General features: G+C 44.2%; 1 protein-coding gene across 3 annotated transcripts in view; it reads left to right on the top strand.

Moving 5' to 3' along the window:
• The first annotated feature begins 399 nt into the window (after positions 1-399).
• NFYC (nuclear transcription factor Y subunit gamma) overlaps positions 400-24,025 on the top strand; it is a 48,535-nt gene continuing 24,909 nt past the window's right edge. The window contains exon 1 of one of the 3 annotated variants that reach the window (XM_018576766.1): positions 400-593. The gene's annotated coding sequence lies outside the window, so the exon portion shown is untranslated. Of the gene's footprint in view, positions 594-11,335; positions 11,638-12,352; positions 12,367-24,025 lie in introns of those variants that run through there. The other 2 variants (XM_018576767.1, XM_018576768.1) reach the window with 2 other exon arrangements.

Raw genomic sequence — 24,025 nt, 5'->3', positions numbered from 1 at the left:
TTCCAAAATTCCCCATGTTGGATTCCAGCAGTTGCTCAGACAACATTCCACCTTGCAGCAGTGTGCATTATATGCTATATCAGGGTTAGCCAACCTCTGATGCCGGCTATGGCGAAACTACAAGACCCCATCATGCTTCTACTCCTAGGAGCTATGAATGTGTGGCAGAACCTTGCAAATGCTCATGGGACTTGGAGTTCCGCAACAGCTGGCGCGCTAGGGTTCTATCACGAATGAACCCGCCACTGCTAAATACGCCCGAAAACTACCAAAGGCCAAACACTATAGGCCGTGTCCCTGTAGAAATACGCCCCCACGTCCTGTCTATCACCGCCAGTCGCTATTCTCATTGGCTGTGCTTTCTCTTCATGCTGGGTGGGGCACAGTTGGTGTAGCGCATGCGCACATGCTCCGGCGGTGGGAATACCCTCCTCCTGTTTCCGCCATCTTGTTTCGGTTCCCGCCGGCCCCTCCCCCCTAATCTCCCGTGGCGCTTGTGACGCGAAAACGGAGGGCTCCTTTAGACGTGTGGTCTCCGTTGTAATTTTCGTAGTGCGGCCCTGAACGTTGGTGGCGCCCAGCCTGACTAGCAGGTGAGTGAGCTGTGCGTTGTGTAAGGTGAGCCGCCCGGTGACTGTGGTCTGGTCTGTGTGTATATAGCGGCAGAGGAGAGACCCTGTTTTTCCTCTGGGCTCATTGAGCCGGGCTCTGAGGACTGCCGTGTGAACCGGTCACAGGCCGCTCTCTCCCCGCCTCGGGTCCGCTCATTGGTGGAGGCCGCGGCCTGCCCGGTGTGATTGGTCGGTTGGTCCGGAAACTAGATTGTCTGGAAAGGAGGGAGAGATGATGGACCGGAGGATGGGGCACGGCGCCCTGTACAAATGCCCCGGATCTCTATTGTTTATAGCCAGCAGCTGCAGTGTCGGATTATGTTATTTTGATCAGAGTGCCCTGCAGCACGATCTCTGTAGTGATGATTGTGTACATCTATCAGAGGAAGGAGGGCAGACAAGACCTTGGCGCCTGACCTAAAACTACCTCGTTCTCACTTAGGGCAGGTTGGAAAACCATCTATGTTGTTGGCTCACTTTTCTGACCAGCAGTTCTACAATGACAGGTGGATGTTGATTGGTTGCTATGGGCAACACAGTTTCCTTTCCCAGATCAAAGTAGCTTTTGCCTTTAAAACAGGAGATGTCATTCTGCTTAAACCGAGGGGGCCCATTGATTTAAAAAAAAGCAGCATTTTAAGGGCTTTTATGCAGCACTTGTGTCTCCTGGTTGGGGGAAATATGCTATTTTATTTTGTGCGGGTTGATCTGCTCATATGCACGAGGCCTTATGGTACAGTTTTTTTTTTTTCCCCCCATGTATTGTACACATGTGTAATGCTGTCTATGGGCTCATGTACACAGCTCCATAAAGATCAGTAAAGTTGCGCTGCATTCAGATCTGTAAAATCCAAAATAGGAAACTCGGCGTCTAAATTCAGTAAATTTGACTCTATACGGACATACACTATATTGCCAAACGTTTTGGGACGCCTGTCTTTACACGCACATGAACTTTAATGGCATCCCAGTCTTAGTCCGTAGGGTTCAATATTGAGTTGGCCCACCCATTGCCGCTATAACAGCTTCAAGTCTTCTGGGAAGGCGTCTACAAGGTTTAGGAGTGTGTCTATGGGAGTGTTTGACCATTCTTCCGGAAGTGCATTTGTGAGGTCAGGTACTGATGTTGCATGAGAAGGCCTGGCTCGCAGTATCCGCTCTAATTCATCCCAAAGGTGTTCTATCGTTTTGAGGTCAGGGCTCTGTGCAGGCCAGTCAAGTTCCACTATACAGCCCAATAGGAAGAAGTCGCTCAAAGTCGCGCGATTTCCATGTCGCGCAGTGTGAATGGGGTCTAAGGGGTCAAGCCCAACCCCTGAGAAACAACCCCACACCATAATCCCCCCTCCACCAAACTTTACACTTGGCACAATGCAGTCAGGCAAGTACCGTACCATTTTCCTGGCAACCGCCAAACCCAGACACGTCCATCGGATTGCCAGACAGAGAAGCGTGGTTTGTCACGCCAGAGAACACGTCACCACTTCTCTCAAGTGGCGGCGTGCTTTATACCACGGCATCCCACGCTTTGCATTGCACTTGGTGATGTAAGGCTTGGATGCAGCTGCTCGGCCATGGAAACCCATTCCATGAAGCTCTCTACGCACTGTTGTTGTGCCAATCTGAAGGCCACACAAAGCTTGGAGGTCTGTAGCTATTGACTCTGCAGACAGTTGGCGACTTCTGCGCACTGTGCATTCCAGCATCCACTGACCCGTCCCTGTTCTTTTTATGTGGCTGAGTTGCTGTTGTTCCCAGTTGCTTCCACCTTGTTATAATACCACTAACAGTTGACCGTGGAATATTTAGTAGCAAGGAAATTTCACAGATGGGCTTATTGCGCAGGTGGCAACTTATCACGGTACCACGTAGTCACTGAGCTCCTGTGAGAGCAACCCGTTCTTTCACAAATGTTTGTAGAAGTGGTCTGCAGGCCTAGGTGCTTGATTTTATACACCTGTGGCCATGGAGGTGATTGGAACACCTGAATCCAATGATTTGGAGGGGTGTCTCACAGTGGCGGAACTACCAGGTTCGCAGAGGTCGCGACCGTGCGCTGGAGTTCTGCCACTTGGAGGGGGCCCCTGGTGACCGCTGATTACCAGGATATTTATTATCCCAGTAACCGCTAATGTCAATACCGGGACCTCTTCCTCCTGTCTTGGGCCCTACATGCTTCACGCTGCTCCCCTCTACCTTGTTCCGGGCGCAGCGTGAAGCATCATCCAGCCGGGCAGCAGTTAATGAGTGGGTGCGGTGTAATCCCCGCCCCCTCATCACACAGAATTGCTGCCCGGTGCCGAATAGAGCTGCTGCGGACACGAAGGGGGAGACAGGGAGCTGGAAGGTGACATGGGGTCCGGGAGCGGAAAGCTGGGGACATGAAGGGGGAGATAATGGGGAGCTGGGGGCATGAAAGAGGAGAGTGTTTATTTTTTATTCTTTAAGGCTGGGTTCACTCCTAGGTGTATTGAATATGCGCGTTTCGAGTCGCACGTTTTTACTGCGATTCCCGGTAAAAAAAACGCGTGACAAACGCGCGTTTCCGAGGGCTACTTGGCTGTATCCCAATGGAAATGCGAGACCAAAATGCCCCAAAGAAGTACATGTACTTCTTTGGGCGTAGGCCATTTTGTAGCGAGTTCAGATGGGCTGAAATAGGGAAAGGTGTGAACCATACCCATAGAAAACAATGGGATTTTCAAGTTTGTACGTTTTGTAGAGCGTTCATAGAGCGTTGAGCGCGCTACAAAACGGAAAGGTGTGAACCAGGCCTAAATAAAAGTGTTAATAGTTTTGTGTTTATCAATTGCATGTACAGATACGCCCGTCGCTTGTATTTATCCCTGAGCTTCTATCGATCGATTAGATATATCTATATATAATGTACACTCACACCTAAGCGTTCTTTAATGCAAGCACTTTGACGCGTGTTCACAGAATGCATCAAAAACACACTTGCAGTGCCATTACTTGTTAATGGCACCCCAAATGCCACTGAGAACGCACGCACAGACCAGCGGTGTAGCAGAATCTGCTACACGAGTTACTTTCCTGCGTATGTGGCACCTGTTGAAATCAATGGGCGAAGCACGGCAAACACGGGAACAAATGTGTGAGTATGACGCATATTCCCGCAGTGTTTAGGCGTGAATGGGGAGTAAGGCTCCATTTGCGTGGAAAATCGCACAGGATGAAAATGCGCAAACTTTAACATACGTGCAGATTCTGCACTTTTGCGGCTATTGCTATAGCCAGAACGTGCGGAATCCACCTAGACTAGAGTATCGCTCTTGGACTTTTTTTGCAAGTTTTCGTATTGTGCGAACGTCACTCAAACGTGAACAGGATACATTCGAATGTATTATTTTATGTTTAGCACATTTCTGCGTGGAAAACCGCTAATGAGTGAGCGGAGCCCGAGGGTCCATTTGCACCAGGCGGCTGCAGTAACCTGTAAACTCGCGTCTGACCAGGAAATCACATGCACTTCAGTGTCGTATAACAAAGCCAATATCTAACCGTTAATAGATCCCTCGTGGTAATGGACTGTTGGTTTAACTGGCCCTAACAATTATAATAAACTGTTGTGTTATGGAACAAACACGTTCTGGCACAGTGAAGATACCAGTCTATATATAACTGAAGAGCAGTAATGGCTAAAGGTAAAGAAGACCTTGTCGGCTAATAGCATTTTGTTCATCATTTTGTTTTTTTATTTTGAAATTTCATGACTTGAAAATCGCATTGGATTACGTTGGCGCTAAATTAATGGCGCCTAATTTCTATATGGAAGATTGCTAGTATTTGCATATTTTCTACAGTTCTAGACACTGGGAAAGTCCATATCTTTTACTTCTATTACTATTCAATTAGTGGTTGCACCTCCAGCACGGAATTGGTTAAATCAACATATCCCTAAACACAGACAGAATTCAGGAGTAATTGGTCACAACGGGGGATATGTTGGCTTCTGGTTCACGTGGGGAGCTGCAGGGCAGTCTTGGAGTACTGTCATAATAAATTAGGGTCTTTTGATTATTGCATGCCTTAAGCATTCTTGCTGTTATTTGTTCACGAGTATCAAGCCATCATCTGTAACACCAAGTTGTTGCCAGAAGCACCGTAAACCACTGCACCAAAGCCTTGTACTGTGGTCTGAGCAGCGTTTACCTTTTAATAATTGAACTTGGTAAACAATAACTTGTGCTGGCATATTGAATGATTCAGTTGTGTGCTAAGCAAAATTTGTCCAATTAAATTCAACTGTCATTAATGTGGCCCCCTTAGGACATTGAGGGCCCATTCCCTGGCCACCAACACACTACAAGGCATGTTTTTAGCACGCGCATTATATATATTTTTTCCATAGAAGTGCACCACTATGTACTGATGTTTCAACACATGAATTTGCATCTGTGCATTGTGATGTACTGAAGTACAAGCATGTTGTGCTGCTTAGCTGTGTGGGTGTACCATTTAGAGGTAACTGCACTAGAGCACACTTAGGGTAGTTGTCTGTTTTCACATACATTATGGCAACACCTGTTACCTTAAAGTGTATTTCCACTTTTGCAGCCAAATTGGGATAACACCTACTTTGTTTTCATTCAAATAGCATACCTGTGCTAACTTCAGGATTGAAAAATCCTGCGGCACACACTGCGAATTTCAGCTGGATCCTCAAGAACCGGCCGAAATTCACACAGTGTATGGGCACCTTAACCCTTGCGGTGGGCCTTCCCCCACACTGTAAGAGTTAAGTGCTCCTTTTGTTGAGGGGGTTCAAATAAAGCTGTATTGCTCACCTTATCCTCGTTCCCACTGAGCCTATCGATTATCATTCGGAATTCGTCCACGAATGGTCTTTTGTACGATAAGGGATCAGTTGATGGGAACCCAAATACTTTTTTGTACTCCTCCTGGTCGAATTTTCTCGAAGGGTGAGGCTGGAAAACTTTTTTCAAATCGAATGTAAATCGGTGTATTAGTGGCGCTTTTGTACGAAAAAATAGCAGCAAGAACACTGCACATGCGCAAACGAAAATCTGTTCTGCCGATTGACAAAATTCGGTGAGTTAGTATTGTTAGCAAACGATTCTGAAAATGACATTGGTCTGTGCATGCTGGGCTATTCGAACGGAAATCGAACAGGGGTTTGACGGCACAAAACAAGTCTAAAGATAAGTGTATGGCCAGCTTTAGGGTATCCTGAGGGGGTACAGTACTGAAAGAGAAGCTATCACTACCCCTGCCACTCCTGGGACCAGCCCCATGCCATTTTTTAGATTAAAGAAAGAAATGGGATATTTGTATAGGGTGTTAGGCGGAATGCTCACGTTCACAGGCGTTTCATAAACATAAAACTGAAATTCATTTTAAACAGGGCTGGCCACATTTGAATGTTTCTGTAGGAATAGCAACATTATGATCTGAACGCCGCCTTAAATCCTGAAACTAAAATGGGAGTTTGTTTTTCAGCGATCTCTTTCATGTGTGGCCAATTTTCAAAGCATAATGCACTTGCAACTGCCCTAAAGAATTCATATTTCAGATGCTCTTCATAGTTTGCAATCCCTGTCTTCGTGCCCATTTCTTTGCTAAGATTGGAACAATCATATTAGACCTAACGTGCTGCATGATGCCCAGCACTATGGGTGTTTCTTTTTATCACATGCTTTCTCAATAGTAAATTTTGTAATCTTATATAGGGATAGAGAGCATTTGTATGCTGGATGGGCATTAGTGATTCTGAAAAATGGTGTTAAACTTTTAGGCGTAAATGGGTAACACATTAACCTTTCGAGGTGAGCGGTCTGCATTTTAAATTCGGCTGTGTTAGAGCCATATCACACAGGTGATCCTGAAAATATTGCCTACTTCCATGCGTCTCTGCCTCACTGACAGAAACCTTGTAAAATATAAGTCACCAGTGAGCGAGTGACATCTCGCTCATCCACCCAGCGCGGCAACGACACATCCTTCCCAGTTTAACCCCTGTATAGTCACCCTGTCTTTGTTAAGAACTAGGGCAAGGGTAGGCAACTTCTCCACTCTAGTTGTTGTGGTGCCATAAGGCATTGCAAGACAGATGACCACTGACATGACTCGCAGGGGCATGATGGGGGTTTGTGGTTACACCACAGCTGAATTGCCGAGGTTGCCTACCCCTGAACAAGTGTATTATGGGTCATACAGTAAGTCCTGTTGGGTCAAGTTGTGTGTTGCTCTCCTTCTAAGAATGATAGCTGTATAGGTTTTGTACTGATGCTCTTGTATCACTACTTTTGGTCATTGTCCCAGAACAATAATGCAGTTATATGATTTTGCCTTACCCGATTTGCTTGGTTGTTCCAGTTCATGCACCCAAAGCATTGAAGCCATTAGATCGGCATAACCGCCATGCAGCTTGCGATTTTAGCACCTGTTCGCAGCAGGCCGTTGGGGTATTGTGAGATAATGCATGTTGCAGTGTTGTTCATTTTGAAAGGTATCACAACCCTACGTGCAGTGTGAACAAGATTCCCACATGTTGAGACGTGTTGCAGCCCTTTTTATTTTAAATGGGGTGCATAATGTACCACACCACTAATTAGGAGTGATGAGCATTGTCTGCGCCAGATACAAACATAGAGCGGAAAAACTGTAGCCTCCCAGAGTATATGCAGGCTCTGTCTATGTAATGTCTCTGTAATGTATTCACTGCACAGACAGAGAGAGGCATGTGAATGGCGTGCCAGGTTACTGGCAAATAGTTCTGGCGGGGATCAATATAGAAAAGTGCTGCAATACCTTTGTTAATTAGACATGGAAGCTGCTTTGGTTTCTATTTCACTCTCAGATTGGCGCAGATTGACCTGGAAGAGGTTTCTCCGCCTAGTTAATATGGAACACTCCACTTGCGCCAGTTTCCTGTACCACTACGATGCAAAAAGGTGTAAATGCAGACATTGTGGTCAGGTTCCACAACACACGACACAGAAATCCAAGTACATCCTTCCCAAAGTCCACAACAGTGATGTCAGTGCAGGACGCTGGCCAATCCAAAAAAAGCATGAAAACCTGTATTAACACGTCAAAAAACAAAATCATGCAATGCACAATGAAAACGCATGTTAACTTTGCTTTCCAGTTCCCAGCCCTCTGACCATTCATTTGAGGTTTTCACGATATGTATAACCTGCATATGTGATGATAACTTGTACCTTTGCAAACTTTACATTGCACAAATGTTTTATTGACCTTGATCCTAACTGATCAAATTTTCATGAAAAGATATCTAAATTTGACTTTGTAGATCTTACATTTTACTACAACTTTTTTTCTTCAAAACGCCAACTTGATATGCCTTGCAGACAGAGTTACTATAGAGGAGCAATGCTTACTGCTGAATGCTCCTTCTCTGCATCTGCTGCATTCATTTTATAGTGTGTGCTCAGAGTATGCTGCAAAAGTCTCTACTTCCATCCTCTGATTCCCAGATGGGCATGTTCTGAATACCAAGCTGACAAGACATGAACATAAACATGCTGTGACCTGCATGAGCAAAGCACATAAGTACATTAAAGAACATCTGGACTGAAATGTAATTTAGGAACAACTTCTATTTGTGGTAGCAGGAATCTCCGGGGGAAACATGCTAATACCAGATTCTAGTTCAGGGGTGGGCAACTCTGGCCCTCCAGCTGTTGTGGAACTACCAGTCCCATGAGGCATTGCAAGAATGACCGTTTCAGGCACGACTCCCAAAGACATGTTGAGATTTGTAGTTAAAGCACAGCTGGAGGGCCGGAGTTGCCTACTCCTGCTATAGTTGGAAGTCCAAGTGTGTCCTCTCCTTACCTTCCTGTGTGCGCATCTCTTTGATAGGTGGCCTTATTGACCACTAGGTAGAGGGTGGCTGGGCAAAAAACACCAATTTTCCTGGTTGCATTCTTGTGCCCTTCAGTAGAGGGTGCACCCAAATGGAAATTTTAAAACCGAAATAAAAAAATTGTCAGGCCGAAACCGATACCGAAAATGTTTGTTTTTTATTTAAATTTTTTTAAACTTTTTGATAAACTTTTTTTTTTTAAATTTGTTTTATATTTTTATTCATTTTTTTTTCCTAAATATTTTTATTTTTTACATTACTTTTAGGGGAAATATTGGGGGTCTAAACAGACCCCTGATATTTCCCTTTTTAAAATAGAAAAAGAGATTGAAAACAAAGTCCTCAATCTCTTTTTCTGTGTGCCCTATTATCAATGAACAGGAATCCTCTATACTGAGCGTTCCTGTTCATTGATAACATGAGGACAGAGTATGTTTCCTATAACCACAATCATAAATGAACAGGAGGTGTGTGGATCACTTCCCATTCATTCATAATTGAGGATCTAGTAACCATACCATGTCCTCAATGATCTACAAACACTCAGCGATCACTGAGTGTTTGTACCCGCTCTTCTCTCTGACACGCTGTCACAGGAGGCTGATCGAGCGGTGTAGGGAGGAGAGCTCAGCCTCCTGTGACAGCGCTGTCTACGCCCCCACACCGCTCTGCCGGCCTGTGATAGGCGGCTGAGCGGTGTGGGAGGAGACGCCGGCCGATCACTGCGTTCTCCTCACACAGCGCTCGGCCGGCTATCACAGTTTCTCTCCTCCCGGCTGGGACACAGAGCAGCGCCCAGCGGGGAGGAAAGAAATCACGGATGCGCCGATGTATCGGCAGGAAAATGTCGCTTTCGGCCTTATGCCAGAAGTGCAATTTTCAGCCGATATATCGGTACATCCCTTCTTCAGAGGTATAAACGAAATGGTGAATTGTTAAAGTAAGTGATTTTCAATTACAGGGCTATTCACAAAGGGGGGAAGAGTTTGGAGAAGACAGGAAACGGGAACAATCTAGGACAACATAGCTGAACTGGAAAACTTCTCCAATTCAGCTCACTTTCCAGTTCAGCTATGTTGTCCTAGATTGTTCCTGTTTCCTGTCTTCTCCAAACTCTTTCCCCCTTTGTGAATAGCCCTGATAGTTTTAGTGATGATCCAGAATGCCATAACCTCAATTCTACTACCTTGCAGCTACTGCTGTCAAGTCTGACTTCAATTTTGTAACTCCTTTTCTCAGTTTAGATTTTTAAAGATTTTATTTATTTTATTTTTAAGCAAGGTTTTCTGATTTCTGCAAAGATTCTGTACATGTAATCGATGTACAGAAATACCTCGGTTCACGAACGCTTCTGTTCACGAACAGGAAGTTTGGCAAAAATGTTGCTTCCGTTTGCAAACTCTGCATCGGGTGACGAACATGACCGCGGCCATCTTCCCCGCTCTGACGCGTGGTCGTGGCTTCCTCTAGTCGAGATCACGGTCGCAGAAGACCTGTGCACACTTGCTGTGAAGCTCTTTTTGTGTGCTTTTTAGCACTTCGGTCTCGTTCACACCTAGGCATATTGCATATGCGCGACCGTCGCGCCGTAAAAAAAGTTGCGCGACCGCCGCGCGTTTCCGAAGGCTACTTGGCTGTATCCCAATGGAAATGCGCAACAAAACGGCTCAAAGTAGTACATGTGCCTTTTTCAGGCGTGGGGCGTTTTGTAGCGGGACGGGCGGAAATACGCCAAGGTGGGAACGAGACCATTGAATACAATGGGATTTATATTTTTGAGCGTTTTTGTAGAGCGTTCGTCGAGCGTAGAACGCGGTACAAAACATTCAGGTGTGAACAAGGGCTTACAGTACAGTATTATTCAATCCAGCATGGCTCCAAAGAATGTGCAGAGTGGTAATGAAGGTGACCAGGTAGTGCTGAGTAAGCATGGTGGTAAAAAAGCGCAGTGCCAGGAATAAAGGTGAAAAGAAAAATGTACATATGGTTCAGAACGGATTAACCTTATTTACATTGAACCTTATGGGGAAATTTTAATTTGGTTCGCGACCAGAATCGTGGAACAAATTAAGTTTGTGAACTGAGGTACCACTGTATATGTTCTGCCTTTGTGTGGCTCTGCAGGACATGTTGGTTTTTTCCAGTTCAGAACAATAGGAACTTTTTAAATAATGTCTTCAACTCCTGTAAAGTGAGTTGTAAAATCCATAACATGCTGGTTTTACATTGGTAAATAAAGCTGCAGAATGTACTGGCTTTGGTTCTAATTCTCCTTGATATAGTGTGAAAGTCAAGGCTGCTAGCTGTGTGCCTGAACACTGCTAAAAAAGAGCTTGGGTACTGAAAAGTATTTTTAAAAAATCGTACATAATACTTGTATTCACAAAACCTAAGGATGCAGCTTCTGTCCCCTTCTTTGGCATGTCTTGTAGAAGTGTCCCCTGCTGTGTTACATATGTAGTCTAATCATTGCAAACACACTTGTTTAATTTGTAAACCTGCACACATAATCTTCCGGTACTTTAACTGAAACGTGCCCTTTGATTTGCACACATTTTAATTAAAAGGTCCTGTGAATACCTCGAAATGCATTTGCCGTGTAATGCTACGGGTCTTCGCTGGGAATACATTTTAATGAATGCACTCCGTTCTTTAAAGTCACTTGGTCTGACCCCTGTTTGTCTCAAGGTAACTTTAAACAGGAAGTGTTCCAGTGCTGCTGATTGATGATCTCATCTGCCAATGGTAGCCGAGCAGTGTCCTCAAATAACAAGCAGCAGCAAATAGGGCAAGAGGAAAGGCGGGTGTTGGTGTCATGTAGCAAGCTAGATTGAATGCCTTTGACTGTTAAAGTGGAAGGAGGCTGCAGGATTTTTCATTGGAGACTTGGGAGTTTTTCACATAGACAGGGGTCAGCTGAAAGACAAAGAAAAATGGCGAGGAGTTTGCCAGGAGAGCACATTCTGTCTGTTGGCTTTGAAAAAAGAACATTGCACAGTACCTTCCTTGCATGTCCTCATGCCTTTGTCCTCTTTTTTTTTTTTCCCCGAGAGGGGGGGGGGGGAGGAGGGCTAGTGAGAGTGAAGCTGAAGGGGAAAAATAGAAGTGCTTGAGCTGTGCTTGAGAATTTTCTGACATTTTGCAGTGGCACTGGTAAGTTCTGTTTTTGTATATTTGTGTATAAAAGTCAATAATGCACGCTGCCTTTTTTTTTTTCTTCCTTCACTCTGAGAAATCCAAGTTTGTACTGTCTAAGAAAATGGCCCCTTGCATTCCTGGCATACCTTCTGCTGCACCTCTTGTACATTTAGATTGTGGATTTTCTTTTTTCCTCTTTTACACTTGCGTTGATGTGCAGAGATAAGAAACCTGCACAAAGTTCACTTCATCATTTGCAAGAGGAAGCTGTCTTAAAAATTATTAATCTCTATTTTATTTGGGTAAGGTCATGTGGAATGCAAGTGTTTGTGTTCACGTGTGTGTATGTGTATACACACACACACGCACACTCTCCGAGTACACATTGCTACATGCTGTAGATTTGGGGATTTGATTTATTATTTGGTGTGAAGGCACCATACACCTAATTGGGCAAAAAATACTTTGACAAAATGTTCCCTTTCGTGTGAAATGAGCATGTTTTATGTTTAGGAGCTGGGCGGGCTTTCCTGGAAAAATTCATAGGCATCATGTCGTAAGTAAATGCTGATATACAGAACAGCTGTTAGCTTAGAATGCAAGTGGCACATAATTCCAGTAAAAGACACTTTATGGAAAATGCTTATGATTTGGGGGTTAATGGTCTGTAAAGTCAATGGAACATGACATTACTGATTCATTTGGGGAGGTTTTTCTTTTTTCCCTTGCCCTTGTGCTTTGCAGGTAAGCCTGTCTGTCTCTCCTGGGCGCGCAATAATGCCTTTTGCTAGTGCACATTTTTTTTTGCTAGATAGTCCAGCCAGTAGCTGCACTTGCATGTTTGCTAGTTTATAAGAGTCTTTTTACTTTATGCTAGTTTGGATTTTCAAATAGGGCATGAAGGTCATTGGAATGTTTGATGTGCAGCAACACATTCCAAGCCAGACACCAGGAACTCTGCAGGCAAGAGCACAATATTCCAGTCACTATGGCAAGTTTGTCTTTACCGATGGCCTTTCTGATTTCTGGGGGATTTTTTTTTTCTAGCTGCAGTGTTGGTATTTAGCATCCTATTATTGGAGATAGGCCTCCTTCAGTTTGCATGACCTTGAAATGCTGCTGCCTTGGAGTTTGGAAATTGAAGGACAAACTTTCTGTAGCCTTGCAGAGACCACAAAATAGCACATAGGCTTTTTTTTGTCTTCAGTATGTCAGCTGAAAAATTGCACAAGGATTTTCTTTCTTTTGAACTTTTAAACAATTCTATCTAATTTGTGTAAATGTAAAAGCACTGATATACATTATTTTTCCTTTCTGTATCAAATTGAATGCCAAAAAAAGGAAAACTCTGCCAGAAAACAAAGTTTCAGCAGTCTCCTTTTTTGTTATTTGAATCTGTTTTTTTCTTTTAGAAATAAAGTTGTTCAAGTTTTAATGGAATGTTGCTAGTCCTGTGCAATATACAGTAACAAGGAGTGCGCTTGATTTTTGAAATGAGCAGCTGGGACTACATGAGTGCAAATTATGACTTTTACTTAAAACATTTTTTATTAGCCTTTCAAGGTCTAACATGATATATATTCCTTGCTACATATGTAAGGAGATTGTTGTTGCTGTATGAGTGTTCTTGCTACAACGCAGATGAGTACTGCCCATGATACTGTAATATTTGCACTAACAGTTACATTTTAAGGTTAAGCCCTTAGACCCCCCAAAAAGCTTGTCCTGAAAATGTACCTATGGGTGCAAGTAAAGCCACAGTATTCAGCTGTGTCCTTGCACCATAGTAACCAGCTTATGATATAGAAAGGTCAAACCGTAGAGGCCCTCCTATACAGACAAGGATTATTGGGCAATTCCAGTGCAATTTTACAAAGATTTGACCATGTATATAGCCAAAGCATGATGCTAACAGACTGATAGCAGCTGCTGTGATGTCAATCTATTGGGCTGGAAAATTGTTGGACAGTTCCTGTTATCTGCTGATTAAACAGCCCTGTAGTGGTGTGGCACTTATAGAGAATTAAAGTTAGAGTTTAAACTACATGAATGTTAAATAGAGGAGAAGATATTTCCAATGTCTTGTTCCTGATTAAACCATCTATAGCCCTTGTGCATTGGTTCCTTAAGTGCTTTGTTTTAATTAGTGACCTGGAATCGTTCTGTTTTGTAGGTTAGTTAACATGACCTTGGACCTTCTGGTGGAAGTTAAGTTGGCTTAGGTTAACTTGGGGGTCGGCAAATTATTGAGTTCAGAAGAAACCTGGAAAGTTAGGCACCAGCTAACCTTTTTTGGGAGGATTTGGTACTTGTCTCCTGGGATTTGTCCAGCCCTGGGATTAACTAATGCACTTTCTAAATTGGGAGGTGAACAAAGGAACATTTTTAGTTTGGAAACTAAGAAGGCCATCTCAAAGTCAAGGCTCCATTCACACAGGAGCGGTTGTCTGGCCGAATACACGCCGAGCTGCTCTAAACATAATCTTTAATGTACATTGTCTGTGAAGGTTCTCGGTCATCCAGGTCATGGGTATATCTGTAAAGAAGTCAAGGCAACTGGACTTGCTGTATTTTTCTTGAAGACGTTTCACTGGACATCCAACCGGCTTTCTCAATTTCTGAATTGAGAAAGCCGGTTGGATGACCAGTGAAACGTCTTCAAGAAAAATACATCAAGTCCAGTTGCCTTGACTTCTTTACAGATATTTAATGTGCATTGTTAAGACTTTTGCGGCGACATGATCATGATTACTAATGGTGCTTTTCAGTTAAATAAAAAATCAGGCCTTGAAATATCAGGTCTTGCTAGTCAGGCCCCATTGGCTCTCAAAACACCTGAACAATGCCTGCATCCAATCAGATCGTTCAGGTGTTTTGAGAGCCAGCGTGGCAGACTAGCAAGATGCTGAAACTTGGCCCAGTGGGAGATTCCTCCATCCACACAGTTTAGTGCAGATCAGGGGTCTCAAACCTCCGGCCCTCCAGCTGTGGTGGAACTACGAATCCCATAAGGCATTGCAAGATTCTCACAGCCACAGACATGACTCCCGAAGAGATGCATCATGGGATTTGTAGTTTCACCACAGCTGGAGGGCCGGAGGTTTGAAACCCCTGGTGTAGATGGAGGAATCTGTTGCACATCTTCCATCTGACCATAGAAAATCTGCAGATAATCTATGTATGTATGTATGGCTTTAGTTGGCCCTTGCAGACTGAGACTGATGTGAATGAATAGTATGTAAAGTCGTGTGTACATTGACGGTACTTTTAAATTAGGGCTGCGGAAATTAACGATTAATCTCTCGCTTAATCGTTAATTTTTTTGTTCAAAATTATTTTGATCGATCAAAGTTCTTTGGATCCGTACTCACCTCACCGCCGGCTTCTGGGCCTTCCGTCGGAGATCCGGTGACGTCGCGGACATAGACATCACCGGACTCCTCCCCCTTTCACAAGTGGCTCTGTCGGCTAACGAAGGGAAGGGGGGAGGAGTCCGGTGATGTCGATGTCCGTGACGTCACTGGACTCCTCCCCCTTCCCTTCGTTACCTGATGGAGCTGCTTGGGCCGGTGAGTACACATCCTAACTCTCCCAGCCGCCCGGGAGAGACACACTTTATACCGGAAAGGTTTAGTCTGCTCAATCGAGCACATTAAACCTTTCCCTGGGATCGTATGTAGTTGGATGTGCGTTATAATTAATCGAAATTAATCGATTAAAAAAAATTTTGATTAATCGAACAGGACTTTTTTAATCATTACCAGCCCTATTTTAAATATCTGTAATAAAATTGGAGCACTTTTTACACTGTTGAGTACTGCCCATGAATCTTGTTAAATTTGCATAACGTTTACATTTTTAGGTCCAAGCAGTACTGATACACTGAGGTATAGCCAAGTGTTGTGTGGAAGGGTTAGAACTACTGTCAACTTTTTGTGTCTTTTTTTTTTTTATTTGGTGAACTTCTCCTCCTTGATGATTTAACAGGTTTTAGGGGAGGGACTGAGAGGAATTTCCCCTAAGATTTAGGACCTCTGTCAGGATTTTCTTGCTGTCTGTGTCCTGAGATTTCACTTCACTTACTATGAGAGAGGTCAGACAGAACAAGAAGCAAAGAGAAATCTCTGATACAATATAAACTGACGGGGGTTCCAACGTTCTTTTACTCTATTCAAAACGAAACAAATCCGTTTTGGCTGTAGTTGGGCTCTAATAATAGAAATAAAACAAATCTCATTAAGCGTTCTTATGGTGGCAGCCATTGTCTTATTTTTTTTTGGCTGTATGATATTTCTTGGGCATTGATGTAGCTTGTAAGTCAAATAATGTCAGCTTCCAGCAGACATCGATTTAGTTTAATGGCAATTTTCTAATAAAACAAATGAAAAGTAGTCATGTTATATTCCACATTATAGGCCTGAAAATTACTTAAAACCCCCACACATTATATATTTTCTGAAAGCCAAGACCATATAGAATAAAATGGTGGCAGTTGCAAATTTTTATGTTGCATGATATTGGCGCAACTCCTTTATCAAACCCCCAAATTTAGTGAAAAATGTACTTAAATGCCCCAAAACTCAATAAAATACCCATTTGTTTAATAAAATATAAATGAGGAGGTTACACCGAAAATGCCCAGGTTAAAAATTGTGTGCGTCCGTGAAACTGCGACAAACTTCAGTATCCCCAAAAAGTCCATAGACACTTTAAAAGCCCCCACAGATCATCAATTTAGAGATATCCAAAAATACTGGCCCTATAATTATTGCTCTCACTCCTCGGGGCAGGGGACTTTAAATCTAAAAAGAATGTAATTTTTTTTTTTTTATTTGAAAACTTTTTTTAACTTTACTTTGATTGCTATCACATAAGGGGGCTTACAAGCCCCCCTATGTGATAGCAGATGGCGGTGACAGGTATTCTTTAAGTTGATGCTGGGGGTCTAAAAGACCCCCAGTGTCGCCTTTACACTCCAAATAAGCTATTGACGTGCAGGTCGCACTTCAATAGCTTATTGCTGTGCTTCAGGACCCCAGCTATGGGACCGGAAGTGATGCAATCTGCATCTCTCCCGGTCCCATAGAACGGGGAGTGGATCGTCGAACAGAGGTTCATCCATCTCCTCCCCGCCGACACCAGAGAAGCTTGGCCCGTAGGCCATAGAAGCGATCTGGTGACAGCTGAGTCGCCGGAATCGCTACTATTGTAAAGCCGATAGTCGGCTTTACAAGTTTAAACAGATTCGCCGGGAGTCTGTTTAAACAGCCCCGATGCTAGCGACGTACACTGTACGTCGTCAGTCGTGAAGGGGTTTATGTAGTGTAGCCCATAGTTTCATGATTTTTCAATTTGCTATCCATCATAGAAGATTTTTAATTGAAAACTCAGATCAGTGGTCTCACATTGATCCATAGTTGGTACTAATTTGTGTAATACTTCGAATGGGCATGTAACTACTGCAGTGACCTCTCCCAATCTGTTAGGTCTGACTATGGGAGGAGATCTGCGGAGCACATGTCATTGAAGTGCACCGCCACTCTGGGACTGCAGGTCTCGAGATGCAGAGTAGTTTTGCCACTATTGGGCAAAGATGAAGTGTGTGTGCATTTTTCAGAGGGCTGTGCTACTTGTCGCTGCAATGTCCTTATAAAGTCTCTTGAACTACAGGTGGTTTTTCATCGACACTCGTGCCAGAGTAGGGGCTTGGTGATGCTGGCCATCACAGACCAGAAGTAGGAGGATCGATATGGATATCTTATGAAGATAAGAGGTAGAAATTCAGTGGCTGGAGCAAACTTTCTTGGCAGGAGAAGAAAATAAATCATCCTAAAGTATCCTCTATGCTAGCAATGGGAAAAAAGGTGAACCTGGCATAGGATTAGCAAGCATTTGCAGAAAGTTGTAAACTGGTTATTTTAAAGTTCACACTGCTTTTTTGTGCACTGTAGGAATGGAAGAATGCATTTTCTTTCCTCTCCCATGATCACTTAGTGTCTGATTTTTATTTTTGTACTCTGGTTGGTCATACAACTAGAGATGTGTATGACAATTGCTGTACACACTACCAGGAACGTATAGGATCTACCTGATTCTTTAATCTCGATCCTCGATCATGCCTGAGCAAAGTTGCCTTCTGGTGAAAAAAAGCAGGAGGCATTGCGAGAAGTACTTGAAGAGGTAATACTTTTATAAGTTACTTTAAACTTTATTTTATAGTTTATCCGATTAACCGATTAATCGAACTTAATAATCGGCTAACTAATCGATTTTGAAAATAATCGTTAGCTGCAGCTCTAAGTTACATACACATCACTTAAAGAAACTCTGTCCCATTCAGGCTATAATGAGAGAGTGTCTGTCTCAATAGCCCACCCCTTGTCTCACTTACTCTCCTTCACCACAGTCCGCTGCTGCTCGGTTGTGCCCTCACAAAATACCTTATGCTTCTGGGTATTGAGAAGCATGTGATATCTTCCCTGCATACAATGCTCTGGTCATGATCAACCCTGTGTAAGCTCCAAAAGGAAGCCGAGACAGGTTTTGACTCATGGCTGCAATTAAGGAAAGGAGTGGCAAAGAAGTGCAGTGACGCTGAGTGTGTGTTTCCCTAACAAGAGACTTAATGAGCGCTTTAGAGAGACTTGGTCTGTTTGTCGTTAAAGAAAAATAAAAAGTGCACTTTAAAGTCCAAAGATCAGCCTGGCAGCCAATCGGCATGATATTTAAACTGAGCCACCAGTAGTGGCAAGTGAAATCCATAAAGGTTTGCCTAGTGCATTTCAAAAAAATATTTTTCTCAATGGAAGTTAAAGGCCTCATGACACTTCAGTTTAAGTCCACTAAATACATTTCAGGTGCATCAAAACAACTGTTGTGCAAAGTCTGAGAGTTTTCCTTAAAGGTGCCCATACACTGCACGATTCTCGTACAAGAATCGCGGGAAATCCTGCGATGTACGATAATCGCGCAGTGTGAATGAAGACGTGCGAGCGTTTCTACTGTACGGCCGCACGTCTTTTGTCTAAGGAGCATGCTAGAAAACCAGCCGAGAATCGTACGATTTTCAACTGGTTTTTAGCATTATCGTAAGATCAATGCCGCACGGGCCGGTGTGCGCACACTGCCCGTTCAGCATTGCGGTCATCAGAAGTCTGCCCCTCGTGGGCGGGCTTGCGATGATCGCAAGTACGATATGCCTGTCCAAGATGGGCAGATCGTACGTTTTTTTAAATTACTTTACAACCATCGCAAGACTAAGGTCTTGCGATGGTTGTAAAGTGTATGGCCACCTTTAGAAAGCCACCTAAGCCTACATAAAAAAGTCGGTCCTCTGCCAACATGCTTCAAAAAAGGACTCTTGCTCCCTGTGCGGAAAGTGTGTTTTGATGCAGTTGGAATGTGTTTAACAGATTTGATCCAATCAAAGTTTAGTTCAGAGGAACGTCACTCTGCGTAGCCAAAATAAGATTTCTGATCCCTAACACTTGTCCCTGTATGACCTTGTATCTCAAGAACCCCCACCACCTTGAAAGATGGGACAAAGTGCTACCTGCACTTTGTCATCTGGGAACAGGAGCTACAAATAGCAGGTGTGCTCTAGTTCTTCAGATACTCTTTGTAGAGCTGTTTAAGTGGGAGAAGGAGCTGCAGCCTGGCACTGGGAAAAAACAGTATTGGGCAAAATATTTCAAAATGTCTATTCGTTTCATTCCCTGAATGCTTGAATTTTTTGTTTTTGTTTTTGAATAGTGTGTGGAAGTACCACTATTGAGAGAGATGGATATCTATTTATTTTTTTCTATGCTGTCTGCAATCTAACATTTTATGATTGCCACTAGAACAGGAATATGGGAAAATCTTAGTGGGGGCACCTGTTACATTAAATACTAAAAAGGGATTTCTTCTTTTCTCTTTCTCCTTTTTGTCTCCGGAACATGAAGTTTAGGGACATGTTTTTATCATTTATAATTTTAGCATTAGTTGCACAATTAATACGTTTTTGACTTTAGGTGACTGTTAATGGACCTGGTCTTATGTCTGTGGTTGCCACCAGACAGCTGTGGCCATCTGACCCAGTAATATCTTTCCCCATCCCCTTTATCCCTTTACATTGAATCAAAGTTGTAAGGTTAGAAATGTACAGTGTACATGTCTTTTGAACACTGCAGCTGTCAGAAGATTCCTTTTACCCAACTCGATTAAAATGTGTTTTTTTTTGCCTCATCCAACTCCCTTTTTAAGGCAGATGTGTCAAGCATGCAGGCCACTGAAGATCTCCCGTCCCGCACATTTAGCAGGGAAGGTGTTTGCTGACGGCATGTTTGATGAAAATGCTGGAAAGTCTCACAGGACAAGCTTTGTGAATGGGAAACCTAGAACTACATAGACGGTAGGCAGGAACCAGATGCAGGTAGTACCTGCCTGCCACCTGTTTGTCACAACTGCCTATTGCTATCCAATGTGGCAAACCTCAGGTAGTGATTTAACAGGTGGTTGGCAGACATGATTGTCACTGTGGCCCTGGCATGCTGTCACGGGCACGCTATCTACTAAATCTTGTGTCATTCTGCATCCCGGAGCTGCTGTGGCTTTCTGATTGTAAACTTAAGAAGTGTAAGGCATAAAAATTATCTGCATGGGTGGACATTTCCTATCCTAGTGTGACAATGCCCACTCACTCCACTTTGTCCAGGGATCATGAAGTTCTGGCCACAGGGCAGCTAGTTTTCCTCTACATTTAGCCCTTTCAAAGCTGTACAGCCGCCCAGATCACTTGTAGCAGCCTTCTTGTCAGTCTACCCCGCCCCACCTGAAGTAGTTGGCTATGGTCCCCCGAAAGCCATGGAAAACAACTTCAGGATTGAAAGCGGAGAGCAGCCTGGAGAATGTCCGTTCTCCGATTCTGCTCTGTGTGATCAGTGAGACAGGAGCAGCGTACTCGCAGCGATTCCTGTCTTGGCTATCAGAAGCCGGGCTGTACAGAAAATTGAGTACAATGCTGTGCTCGGTCTTCTGTATCGGAGTCTAATAGGGGGACATCTAGTCTAAAAATTGAGACATCTGGGGTCTAATAGAGGTAAAGGGCAACATAACTTTCCCAAGTAATTGAAAAATGAAATTACCCGCTCAAATCTGGTCCCCTCTTCCCTCAACCCCCTGCCCACGCCCTCCAAAAAACTAAAACAACCACCACATTTAAGGCAAACTCCTCATTATTATGCCTATGCAATAATCTAAATTTTGAGCCCTAAATTTTATTTGTGCAGGCTTAAATAAAAGCTGTTTACCAATTTTATGCCATTTACTTTGTGAGGATAACCCTTTGGAGATAAATGAAAGCTTAAAAGCCCACTATGTTTTTGCATTCAATATTTATTAAGGTTTTTAGAACAGTGTACAAATGAGAATAACTAATATCTCTTATAGTAGTACATGAAAGTTTAGAGAGAGAAGAAACATACTTCACTTCGAACAACTTAACACATACTTTCCTAAGAGTCGTAAGTTGGTGAAATGCAGAGAATATCATATATAATGATATAACAACCTCATCCCAAAACACTGAGGCCCCATTCACACTGAGCGACATGAAAATCGTGCGATTGTGAGCGATATTGCGCAACAAGCGATATTGAGCGTCTTCTTCCTATTGGGCTGTATGGAATCAGGAGCAAAATCGCTTGAAAAAAGGGTCATGTAGGAGCGACAAGCTACCAGCGACGAGCTACAAGCGATATTGAGCGATGAGATGTGAACAGCTCCATTGAAATGGATTGGAGAAGCTACATAGAGCGATATCGTGTGGAAATATGAGCGATATCGCTGCAAAAATCGCTGGATAAATTGCTCAGTGTGAATGGGGCCTTAGGCCCCGTTCACATTGAGCGGTTTGCAAGTTGCGCGATTTGCATTTTGTGCGATATATCGCGCAAATGCTTGCATTGAGCAAGCTTAAGTCGCGGCTAAATCCGCTCCAAAAAGGGTCCTGCTGTAGCGACCCGCGGCAGCAGGAGCCTTTGCCCCATTGAGAAGCATTGGAGAGCCGCGTGATAAATTGCAGGAATTACCGCGCGATAAATCGCTCAATGTGAACGGGGTCTAAGAGTCATAAACCCCAATCATGGGAGGTAATCATTCAAGATATGTGATGAAAATCAGCAGTTACTCCTCATTACAGGACTCTAATGTATGGCAAATAATAACTCATAGTGCTACATGACCTGCGGTAGGGGGGTACATAGTAAGGTCAGGGAGAGTGTAGGAGCATCACCAGTCTAGTGAGACCTAGAACAAATAAGGAAAATACAGAACAAGGAACAGGTTAAAAGAACAAGCAGGCCAAAGAAATACAGGGTGTGTGTGTGTGGGTGTCGGACTTTAGGTGACCTCTGATGTCTGGCTCCCAGGGCCTTGAGTTATCAGACAAAGCAGGTTAAAGGAGAACTATGAGGTGAGTGCTTTTCACTCACCTCATAGTTCTAGCCGACCTGTGACAATGAGACTGTCACAGGTCGGCTTAGTAGATCGGGAGGTGAGCGAACATATACCGGCGTTCGCTCACCTCTGGATCCTGTCATGGCTCTCTGCTGTGACAGGGGGAGGGGCTGGATTCCCCGCTCCGATCCGCCAGCGCTGACTGGCGGAACGGACGGGGGAGGGGGCGGGTACAGCTGGCTCTGCCTCTAGATAGGCAGAGCCAGCTGTCACTCACGCAGCTGGGCGGATCAAGACATAATTGTCGGGATCCGCTTCAGCTGCGGCGTCTCAGTATAGGTTGTGAAGCTAGAACCCAAATGTCACCCCATTAGAAGATAGAACCTGAATGTCACGCAGCTGGGCGGATCCCGGCACAATTGTCGGGTTCAGCTGCGGCGTCTCAGTATACCGCAAGACTTTTGTCTTGCGATGGTTGTAAGGTAAATAAAAAAATGTATGATCTGCCCATCTTGGACAGGCAGATCGTACTTGCGATGATCACAAGCCGCGCTCCCCTGAGGGGAGGGCTTCCGATGACCGCAATGCCGAACAGGCAGTGTGCGCTTGCTACACACGGACATGGTGCACACCCGCCGAACATTGTACGATGCTCGGCGGGTTTTCGAACATGTTCGTAAGTTAAAAGTCGTGCGACCTTACAGTGGTAGAGGTCGCACGGCTTCCACACATCTTAGGATAATCGTACGATCGCAGGATTTCCCGCAATTATCGTACGATTATCGCAAGGTGTGTGGGCACCTTTTTAATGTGATGGTTCCCATCAGAAATGATTGTAGACATCCAGCTCAGGTGAGCGTTTTTGCTGGTCTATAGGTTAGTTGATCATCATGCTGGTAGCAGCCCTCCAGGGGTAATGTTTAAACTACTATCTTGATTTTAAATGTGGAAGTTCATAGTTCTACATTGTAGGATTCCAACCAGATGGGCATTGGAGGCAGTATTGTGAAGTGACGGGTAGTATACAGCTCAGGAAGAAGGCTGTCTATATATTACGTTCTGGTAGATTGTGTAGCTGTAAACACCTCGCACAGGCACGCCGAATGCAGATATACACAGGATGCAACAGGAGAACGAGCCTACGGTTCAGGTGAGTGGAGAAGGGGAGTTTGGGGGACATGGACATCGGTGTAACATGCAACATGGTGACAAAGCTGCAGTATTCTATACTAGTTTTCTGTGTAAAAAACAAAAGGCCCTCAAATAATAAAATTTTTACTTCATGGAGCAGAAGTACTTTCTAAATGTTAGAATTACTCTTGGAATATAGCACTGAGAGTGAATCCCTGAACTAGATTATAGCTTTTGGTTTATTAACCTCCTTGGCGGTATTCCCAAGTGTAGCTCGGGGTTACTTCTCCATACCCTGAGCTATACTCGGGAATATCCCACAGTATTTACTTACTTTGTCGCTCGAGCCGTGCGGTGTCCTCCGGCCGGCGCCGGCATCTGTCTTCCGGGTTCCGTCCCTTGCGAGCTGACGCGTCGCATGGGGGCGGAACCGGCGGTAAATTCGGCAAAAACCCGGAAAAAACGAAGAAATAAAATAACGAAAAAAATTGCGCCGAAAAAATTACGAAAATCAAAATAATCATACCGCCAGGGAGGTTAAAGGAGAACTATGGGGTCAGTGTTTTCCCCATAGTTCTCCTTAGGGTAACAGGAGGACACAAACTAGCGTCCTCCCGTTACCCTAAGCTCAGTATACGCGAGCTGCAGCTCGCGGTATACTGAGACGCCGAAGCTGATCCCGACTTAGATGACGTGATCCGCCCAGCTGCGTGAGTGACAGCTGGCCCTGCCTATCTAGAGGCAGAGCCAGCTGTACCCTCCCCCGTCCGTTCCGCCAGTCAGCTCTGGCGGATCGGAGAGGGGAATCCAGCCCCCCCCCCCGCGCCGGCGCAGA

This window comes from Nanorana parkeri, unplaced genomic scaffold (assembly GCF_000935625.1).
Source record: "Nanorana parkeri isolate BGI_ZX_2015 unplaced genomic scaffold, ASM93562v1 scaffold76, whole genome shotgun sequence".
Classification (NCBI taxonomy): Eukaryota; Metazoa; Chordata; class Amphibia; order Anura; family Dicroglossidae; genus Nanorana; species Nanorana parkeri.
This window is presented reverse-complemented; position numbering and strand designations above follow the sequence as displayed.